The sequence below is a fragment of the Globicephala melas genome, chromosome 13, assembly GCF_963455315.2.
Source record: "Globicephala melas chromosome 13, mGloMel1.2, whole genome shotgun sequence".
NCBI classification, from domain to species: domain Eukaryota; kingdom Metazoa; phylum Chordata; class Mammalia; order Artiodactyla; family Delphinidae; genus Globicephala; species Globicephala melas.
In genome coordinates this window covers 28,262,116-28,271,928 of record NC_083326.1, presented here as the reverse complement: position 1 = coordinate 28,271,928, position 9,813 = coordinate 28,262,116, and the positions used below count along the sequence as shown (strand labels likewise).

Below are 9,813 nucleotides of genomic sequence, written 5' to 3'. Positions count from 1 at the left end.
GACAGTTACATTTCTTCAAAGAATTTCCCAACTCACTGCTTTGGTGCGTGTGTGTGTGTGTGTGTGTGTGTGTGTGTGTGTGTGCAGAATTCCGCTCTGCCAACAGGGAGGGGGGAGAGGAGGGGCTGCAGATGCAGTGGTCCTCACACAGGTGTTCATTTCACCTCTGCTTCTTCCTCCTCAGCTCTTCTCTATGCCTGGTGTCTCCAAGTCCTGCAGGTCAGGTAGCAATATGTCCCAAAAAGGCCACTGAGGGGATGGATGAGATGATCCAGGAGTAACATCTCCTCACCGCCTTACACACAGCAGGCACTCGGGGAAGGTGAGCTAGTTTTATGTTCAAAATGACTAGTACTGCTATTTTTAAGACCCTTGACTGAAGTGAGTAAGCTTCTAGGAAAAGAGATTTCCAGACTCACGACAGCTGTGGCAGGGGATTGTGTCCTGAGTGGAGGACATCAGAAGCCATGGGTCGACAGAGGTTGCTTTCCAATCACAGCTGTGATTTTCTGACACACGCTGGAGGTGCTTCGGTTCCTTGAGTTGCTCAAAAAACATCCTCTGGGCGTCACGTGCTTGAGATCCGTGGTGTCCATCACGGACACCCATAGATGGACCCTCTGTTACTTCTATGTTTTCTTTCCCAGGATGAGAAACTACAGAGATTATTGTTATTATTATTTAATACTATTTAATGAACTCCTGGGCAACACTATGTGGCCCAGGGAGTGGTTTAACAAATTAAAATTCATGAGAATTTCACTGATTTGTCTAAGATTTAAGACCCCCTGGGTCTGCAGATCTTACATTTTCTATAAATGCACAGAAGGATAAGGAAAATGTGTGCAACTTTTAATCAACTTCATAAAAGTTACTAATAATTACTAATGACCAATAGAATAGGACGTTTCCAGGCACAGTGACATTAACAAGGTGAGGAATGCTGGTCTGGCCCCTCCATTTGAAATGAGACCATTTTCTAAACTCAACACCAGTGTGAAATGCCTCTGGCTTTGTGGGACCTGCAGTCCCAAGACAATGGTGGGCGTGTCACGGACAGGGGAGATTTCATTCTCTCTGTCATTGAAGGAGCAATAGTGACAGGTCCCATTCCTCCACAGGCTCTTAGAACTGGAGTATAGTACTGTTGGTTGAGCAGTTCAGCACAAAATCTAACTTCTTAGTGCATAATAAAACTGCATTTTTAGAGCCGTATCAGGCAGCCACCTCTGTTCATCCTACACAAACATCCCCAGACCCAAAGGACCTTATTCTATTTTATTGTGTCTTTTACTTCCTCAGACCATTTTCTAAAAGTCTGTACAAGGACAGAAGTAAATATGAGTGTGTACAGGAGAAAAAAGAACTGGCAAAAAGTCAACCCCTTCCTCAAAGAGGCGCCTCAAATTGCCTTTTCTATTTGTGTCGCCTCACAGATACATTAATATTGAATATAAAATAAGGCATATGATGATATTATTATATTACTTTTAATATGACTACATTATGGCTTATCTTTTCATAGTCTTGCACTTATTTTGCATCACTTTTCTGTTGATTTTTTTCACACTTGGGATGACTTCCAAGCCCCCTAGAGAGACAGGCATTCAACGAAGTTAGGTGTGCTCCCTAGGCCCTGAGTGACGGAGCAATTTCTATAAAACTTTAGCGGAGAAGTGTTTTAGGGTAAGAGGAGGAGATGGCCGGCAGGAGGCCATTTCATCCGTCCACTGTCAGCGAGCGTGACTGGCCCAGGAGGACGGGCTCCTTTGCTTGACTCACACGAGTTCCTGCAGCCTTGTTCGGGACTGCTCTTCCCCCAGCTGCCCAGCTCGGTGAGAGATGGATCCACAAGTCAGAAAGTTCTGGGGCATTGCCCAGTTTCCAAAGCAAAACATTCAAAAACAACACAAGAACAAAAAAGAAAAAGGAGAACGATGCAGGTTGGCAGCCCAGGCAACCCGGTGATAAAGCACGTGTTTCCAGAGGTGAGCTGCTGTGTGGCTGTGTGTGATTTCCTGGTGAAGGCTTAATGTTCACTTGTGAATCCCTTTAGGAATAAAGTTGTGAGACGCTGAGACAGAAATCTGCAGTAGCTGCACATGATATTTCTGTGCTCATTTATTTATTTGCTCAGCAAACATTCACTGACCAGCGACCACGTGCCTGGTTTACCCTCGACTTTTTCAAGTCTGATTTAATCTTCACCCGCATCAGGCCTTCTAGGAGTTACCTGGCTGGTGACAGTCACAGGCCCTGTGTGTAGGAAGCTCTGATCCCACTGCAGGTTTTCTGATTCCAAAAATCCATTGTTCTTTCAATAGAAGATGGTTCTCCCCTAACACACCTGTACATTTCAAATTTAAAGTTCAGGGGCAGTAAAAGGAAATAGATATGTAAAATCTTACTTCTTTCCAAGTCAAGTTTTATGTTTTCTTTCTGTTTCTTGTCTGGAATCATCTGTTAAGTACGTGTTAGGGTAACATTCATCTTATCCCGGGCGAAAACTATGAACTGTTCAATAAATATAGTTGTCTTCTGCTAAGTTCTCACGAGATAAACATGATTATGTGAAATTAAAAGAACTTGATGCCTAAAAAGCATTACGAAGTAAATTGGAGACGATCTTCCCAAGAAGAGCAAACTTTTCGAGGAGCTCCCGATCTCATAATGGGCTTGTATTAACCGCTGAACTCAGGAGACACAGGACAAGCCCTAAATACAAGCATAATTAGGGCTTTCGTTTACATCAGCCATTTTTGAAAAGGCTGTTGAGGGCATCTTCCTCTAGGGCTGATTAAGTAAAAATTACGAAGGGAGGAACTTTCATGTTTTAGTATACATGTCAGTTATGTTCTAGATGTCAAGAAATAAACCTAACAGAAATCCATATCTTCCAGCCTGAACCTGGAGGTTGTCAACTTCCGTCTTTATCTTATTGTGAAGGAAGATCACAGAACAGCTGACACTCCTGGTCTTGATATCAGAGATGACAATTTGAACGTGAAGGGATATAACTGCAGGTGTAACACACAAAATCTGGCTATGTTTCATGAGCCCTCTACATACGCTCATGTTGATCTCTGAGATCATAAGGCAATTCTGCCCTGCGACGTAACACCTTATTTGGATTTTGCCGTAAGATAAGCCTTAAACATAAAGCATGTTTCCAGCCAAGTGCAGACTAGGGGGTGAATGGTACAAGGCGACAAGCGGGCTCCGTTAGGAATGATGGGCTACGTGGCACGGCCTCGCGGAAAAGCCAGGCTGAATGGAGCCTTGGAGATGCACCACGTCCATTTCACAGATGGGGAAGCAGAGGGTGGAGAGGTTGAGGGGAGGCAGTCTTCACCCAGCCAGTCTGCAGCGAGCTCCTTCTTCCAAGCCCAGGACTACTCAACGAGAATCCTTGGTTTCATCCATAATACTATTATTCTGATTAGAAACGTAAACATAAAAAGGAAAAGGGAAATAAAACACAGACTAATCTAAAGTGCTTTTGCCGAGAACGTGACGGGTTGTGTCTCATCATCAAGGTCATTATAACTGTTGTGATTTACGCAGTGCATAGCCCTTCCTCAGACGACAGGTTCCTGCAGGCAGGACTTTTCAACAGAATTTACCTTCGAAATTCAGGAAATTCATGATGATAGAAGGCACGCTTGTCTTCTGAATCTAAGTATTTTGAGCAAAAGTGGACGTGAATGGAGAAGGCTATTCTTGTTCTTGTGTGTTTAACGTACTGGGTGAGTGTCAATGTCAATAGAAAACAGAAGTTATTGGAAGCATGGAGTTAAATTATGTATTTTATGTAAAGAAAAGGAAGTTAAACAGAGAGTTAAATATAAGTACACGTAGCACGCCATGGAAGATTTCCTAATCCCCGTGTTTTGGAAACGTTGCTCCCGGGTTTGGGCAGCACAGGAAGGATGCCGCCAGGGTCAGCCTTCCCGTCTGGCTTTGCTCCTGGTTTCCATGCTCAGCACCTCATGTCCCTTGGGAACCACGTGAGCTGGGAGTCACTGAAGCATGGACAAAAAGGCCATTCAAGGTGTTTTCTGAAATAGACTCATCTTTCTGGACTCCTTAGTGCTGGCTCTTTGAACGTTATTGCATCTTGGGCTCACAGGACATCAGAACTGGGCAGCCCCACCCGGATCAATTAGTTCTTTCTCATTTTGGAGAAGATTCTGAGGTCCAGGTGGCTACGCCAGCCGCCGAATTTCACACGTTATCACAGAAACTGGCAGAGGGTTTCTACCCTGCCGAGGTCAGGAAGGGCTGCTCGGTGAAAAGTCACGTTTCTTTAGATACGTGTGTAGTAGAAGAGGGTCCAAGGACGTAACAAACAGAGTTTAGAGTATTTTCATAGAGAAAAGCAGTTCTGGAGGAGGCTGCTGAGTTTTAAGAGGTACATAGGCCTTGGGTCACCAGCACCCACAAGTCGGACTGGAGATTAAGAGGAGGATTCAAGGTGGGCCTTCAACCTAAGTTTTGAGGAGCAGATGAACGAGGTATCGTCACAAGTGGAAGACAAGTTCATAACTTGGGTGCTTTAACCGTACGTCAATGTTTTACACGTTAAGCCAATAAAAATAGAAATGGTGTTATTGTTATACGAAATAATAGTAAGAATCCCTTTCAGTGTGCACCCACTGAGATGCCCACTTATATTTATTTTCTCATCTAATCCTTCTTTGTAGATAAGAAGATTGGAGTTTATTACATTTGTACTTGATATTGGCAGTTACTTGGATATCAGTTACTTGGAAACTGACATTTATATTTCATTTTTAAATCCTATATTTTTTTCTCCTCTTTTTTTAAACTGAAGTCTAGTTGATTTACAATGTTGTGTCAGTTTCAGGTGTACAGCAAAGAGATCCAGTTATACATGCATATATATATATTCTTTTTCAATATTCTTTTTCAGATTCTTTTCACTTATAGATCATTACAAGATATTGAGTAGAGTTCCCTGTGCTCTACAGTAGGTCCTTGTTGTTTATCTAGTGTGTATCTGTTAATCCCAAACTCCTAATTTATGCCCCCCCTTCCCCTTTGGAAACCATAAGTGTGTTTTCTATGTCTGTGAGTCTGTTCTGTTTAGTAAATAAGTTCACTTGTACCACTTTTTTAGATTCCACATGTAAGCAATATCGTATGCTATTTGTCTTTCTCCGTCTGACTGACTTCACGTAGTATGATCATCTCCAGGTCCATCTGTGTTGCTGAAAACGGCTCAGTTCATTCTTTTTCATGGCTGAGTAGTGCTCCACTGTATACATGGGCCACACCTTATGAGTTTAGTGCTACCCATACGAGTCAGCACTGGTTTTCAGAAGTCTCCAGTTAAATCAGAGACTCAGCACTGAAGCAGAGGTCATCAGGGCTCCTCAACGTGTGTGCACTGGGACCACCACGTGGTGTGGTGTCCAGAGCAAAGCACTCGTCAGAGGCACCCTGGCGGCAAGCGCCTCATTGGTGTTGTAAGCAGTGGCTCTCTCGGTTCCGTACGTATACCTTCCTCCGGTGATACATCTGCCTCCTCGGGGATGATTGCACAGTCTTTGTACGAAACTTTTTTTTTTCCAAGTGAGCAGATACAGGCCTCAGGACTGCATTTGCATTGCAATGTACTTCCTGCTACAATGAAAACCATTCTGCACTGGGTTCAGTGTCCTCCTGACAACAGCCACTGCGGGGCTCCAGGAGAGCTGCCCCAAAACACCCCCCTCACACACCGGCCTTCCCAAGTCATGCTGAGGATCTGGAATCCCCACTACTTCTGTCTTTTACTACAAAGGTGCCACCTCTGCAGAAACCCTAACCTCTCGGCATTTGCCAAAGCCTTAACGTATGCCAACATGTTTATTCTGCAGGATCTTGAGATCTGCACCTCCCAGACCTCACCACATTACAAGTAGGTTAAGAAGACAAGACTGAGGCTTCCCTGGTGGCGCAGTGGTTAAGCATCTGCCTGCCAAGGCAGGGGACACAGGTTCAAGCCCTGGCCCGGGAAGATCTCACATGCCGCGGAGCAAATGAGCCCGTGCGCCACAACTACTGATCCTGCACTCTAGAGCCTGCATGCCATAACTACTGAGCCCACGAGGCACAACTACTGAAGCCTGCGTGCCTAGACCCCATGCTCCACAACAAGAGAAGCCACCGCAATTAGAAGCCCATGCACCACAACGAAGAGTGGTCCCCACCCGCCACAACTAGAGAAAGCCCACATGCAGCAACAAAGACCCAATGCAGCCAAAAATAAATGAATAAAAAAAAATTAAAGAAAAAAAGAAGACAAGACCGACACTCACAAATTTACAACAATCTGTAAATAGGAGTGACATGTAGCAGGCAGGTAGCAACCGTGCAGAGAACTGTGTCCGCAAGTACGGGGCTCATAACAAGTTAACCCTTTTGGATAATTCAGCTTTGGGGAAAGTCCAAAGCTGGGGGCTTTCCTGATGACATGGGAGAGATTAGGCGAGGGTCCAAAATAAGGATGTAAAACAATAAAAAAAAGTCTGTTTAGGTGAACAGTTGTTTAACTTGCAAACAAAATGCACCCTTATTGGATAGACGCTCTGCCCACACCATGGTTTCCTCCCTCCCATCTTGGGACGAATTTGAACATCCAGGAATAGGGTCAAGGGCTGAGATTCATCTATGAACTTTAGAAATCCCCGGTTTGGTTTCTTCATTTATTTCAACAAATATTATGGAATCAAACATTTCCCAGAACTGCCCAAGCGCCAGGCTCTTCCTGGACCTGCACAGGGAAGGGCAGATCCGGGCAGAATCTCTCACCAGCATGACACCAAGGCACACGCTCCACAGCAGCAGAGGGCTAACCCGTCTCTCTCTCTTTGTGACCTTGGTCCCTCGTGTTTCCCACAACATCTTTTCATCGGTCCAGGGTGACCCCTGACTGCTTCTTCCATCACTACTGTTCTTCAAACCAATTCTCAAGAAATAGTTTGGTCTCAGTAATTTCAGCCCTGTCTCCTTGAAATAAATACCTATATTTTCCAAAGACATCTATAGATACTTAGGGTTCCAGAGTCGTCTTCCTCATGAGTCACACGCCACTCATCACGCTGGATCTAGTCTTGGAGATTCACAAGCGAGAATGAACTAACGCACAGAGTCTATTTGTAAGCATCCCAGTTTCACCAGCAGGTATTTTACTCACCCATAGGGACAGGATGCTATCTTGGAGGCTGGAAGGACACCATCAAACAGATGCCGCCTGCTTACCAAAACCATCACCAAAGATGCTTAGATGCAAATGGATGGTGAGGAAGAAGTTTAACTCGCATGCAAATGCATTCAGATTCCATTCCATCTAATGCGCCTGGAACATAACCAGATCACTTAGAAGACTGAGCTCTTTGTCTTTCTTCAGAAAGAGGAATCAATGCTACTATGTCCTGCATTCAACTGTTTCTCCCATTGGCTGCACAGAGACTGGTATTCTCTGGAAGAGTTTCCATAGAAAATTTGAACAAATTCACCGAAGCACTCGCTTTCTCACTTCTCCATTGAAGCGTCACCATTCCAGAGTGTTTGAAGTTAATCATTTTAGTCCCCCACCCCCAGTCTGCACCACACATGGTTCTCAAAGCTCGAGTCACATGCAGACTTGAAAGAAGCTCTGGCCAGTTTCCACCCTCACAGTGCGCGCAGCGGGTGTGGCTCAGAGATGTGGGTCACACTGGGGGTCCCAGGGGCCAGGCCATGACAGTCAAGACAGCTCTCCTGAGGCTGTCTGATCCCGAGGGCAAAATGAGAGGGCCAGCTGGTCAGCAGGAACCCTGCGTCCTCAGGACCCAACCCTGTTCCCCAGCATCTCGGCAAGAGTCTGGGTTCTAAACAGAAATTCACATACTTGGAGACCTTCTCCTTTGTCTTCCTGGAGCTGTACATTCTGCTTTGTTGACTGTTGTTTTAGACCTGCTCATTCTAAAAAATGAGAAGTCATCCCTCCTCTCTCCTGAGCTGTCCTAATGGCACCCCAGCAAAGCAGTAGGAATTCTCATCAGAGCCCAGGAAACGCACCCAGAGACCAAGGCCGATCAGCCCAGACCCTCACGTATGATACACGTAAGTAACGGAGGATCAGTGGGTCTATGAAGAAAATTAGTGGGATAAGAGAGGAACGGAGTGTGGGCACACAGACACACACAAAAAATGTACAGAGCGAATGAGCGAAACAAATTTAAAAAATTAAAATAGTTTAAGTTGTATTCTGACAGCAGGTTAAGAAAACTTCATATCCATCAAACACCAGCAAGTTTTCGCAAAAAAGAAGCCCTCAGATATCTTGGATCTTGATAGTTGTGGTGATTTTGCTTTCTTCTTTATGATTTCTGGTATTTTAAAAGTTCTGTTGTATACAAGCAGCCCTTTCCTATCAGAAAACGGTATATATTTTATTATATTGAATAATATGTCAAAACAGAAACTCTTGGGTTTGGTAAAACTTCAGAGAGCATCAGGGTCTGCAGGTAACAGAATTTACCCAAGTATTTTACATTTTACATGTTCATATGGGCCATATAACTTACTTACAATCGTCAGGACATTTTGCTAATTCAGGGCAGTGTATTTGTTTCCTAGGGCTGCCAGAAGAAAGGAGTACAAACTGGGTGTCCTGAACCACAGAATGTATTTTCCCAGAGCTCTGAAGGCTGGAATTCTCAGTTCAAGTGTCAGCAGGATGTATTCCCTCTGAGGCTGTGGGGCGTCTGTTCCATCCTCTCTCCCTGGCTTAGCCTCTTCACGCCATCTTCCCTCTGTACCTGTCTGTCTCTATCCACATTTCCCCTTCTAATAAGGACACTAGTCATCCTGATTGGGGCCACCCCAGTGACCTCATTTTAACTTGATTACCTCTGTAAAGACCTTATCTCAAAATGAGGTCACATTCTACAGTATTGGGAGCCAGGCCTCCAACATACCTTTCTGGAGGAACACAGTTCAACCCAAAACAGGCATATGGAAACTATCATAGACATTTCAAGCAAGTAAGAGTAGTTATTATGAAATACCAGTTCAATAATTAGCTATATGACATATTTTAGTTCTATTTCTTTCTGTTTTTCTCCATTCCTAACGCTAAAGTGTTGTTAGCATTATTTCCCCAGTGTAGCCATTATAAAGCAGTGGTTGGAGATTCACCCTAAGCATGTCTTTGTGGCTGGTGTGAGGAGAGAAGGACATTTACCAAAGACAGGCACATAAGAAGAGAAATATTTACAGTGTGTTAAGGCGTCGGCCGTTTCAGGATTCATCAAAGAACAGTTGGGAATGATTTATTGTGGACACACTTTAATTTTGTACACCGAAAAGCACATTAGGACTTTTGCAGACGGTTTCTCAGGTACTAAGGAATCAGTGATTTGTTATTGATTTATCCACTAGATAAAGAGGATTGTTACTGCAAAACTCCACAGCACCAAGAACTCCAAGGGCAAGAGGAGAAGCACGGAGAATTAATGATAGATAGCTGTTGAGACAAATATGAACATTTCCCTGAATCTTCAGTATTTGGTCACATTTCTTTAAAGTTGTCTTATAAAATCTCAGACACACACTGGCTTACATTATTTTGTCTACACAGCATGTAGTTCATTTATGGAACTGTTCTCTCCTTTCCAACCATGAGGTTCTCTTGGGGGCAGGGGCTCATAACAACCTTCTCCACGGAAAAGAGAAGATCGCATAATTGGGCAAATTTTAGTTTTTATTCCATCACACTCCAGCCCCAACCCCAAAAAAGGGCACAAGGCAGAAATACTCCAC

At 44.2% G+C, this 9,813-nt stretch overlaps 1 long non-coding RNA gene across 1 annotated transcript in view; it reads right to left on the bottom strand.

Annotated features, from left to right (window-relative positions):
* Positions 1-7,313, bottom strand: part of LOC132598366 (uncharacterized) — an 11,121-nt gene extending 3,808 nt beyond the window's left edge. Inside the window, exon 1 of the long non-coding RNA XR_009566463.1 lies at positions 7,202-7,313. This is a non-coding gene — a long non-coding RNA (uncharacterized lncRNA). The remainder of the gene's footprint in view (positions 1-7,201) is intronic.
* Between the last annotated feature and the right edge of the window lie 2,500 nt (positions 7,314-9,813).